The sequence below is a fragment of the Mizuhopecten yessoensis genome, unplaced genomic scaffold, assembly GCF_002113885.1.
Source record: "Mizuhopecten yessoensis strain PY_sf001 unplaced genomic scaffold, ASM211388v2 scaffold11015, whole genome shotgun sequence".
Classification (NCBI taxonomy): Eukaryota; Metazoa; Mollusca; class Bivalvia; order Pectinida; family Pectinidae; genus Mizuhopecten; species Mizuhopecten yessoensis.
In genome coordinates, this window is record NW_018408836.1 from 98409 (window position 1) to 98678 (window position 270).

The following is a 270-nucleotide window of genomic DNA, read 5'->3' on the forward strand; positions in this document are numbered from 1 at the left end:
AAGTATCTACAACGACAGCAATCCAAAGTAAATATCACAGCCGGTATCTACAACGACAGCAATCCAAAGTGAGTATCACAGCTGGTATCTACAACGACAGCAATCCAAAGTAAGTATCAAAGATGGTATCTACAACGACAGCAATCCAAAGTAAGTATCAAAGCTGTTATCTACAACGAGAGCAATCCAAAGTAAGTATCAAAGATGGTATCTACAACGACAGCGATCCAAAGTGAGTATCAAAGCTGGTCTCTACAACGACAGCAATCC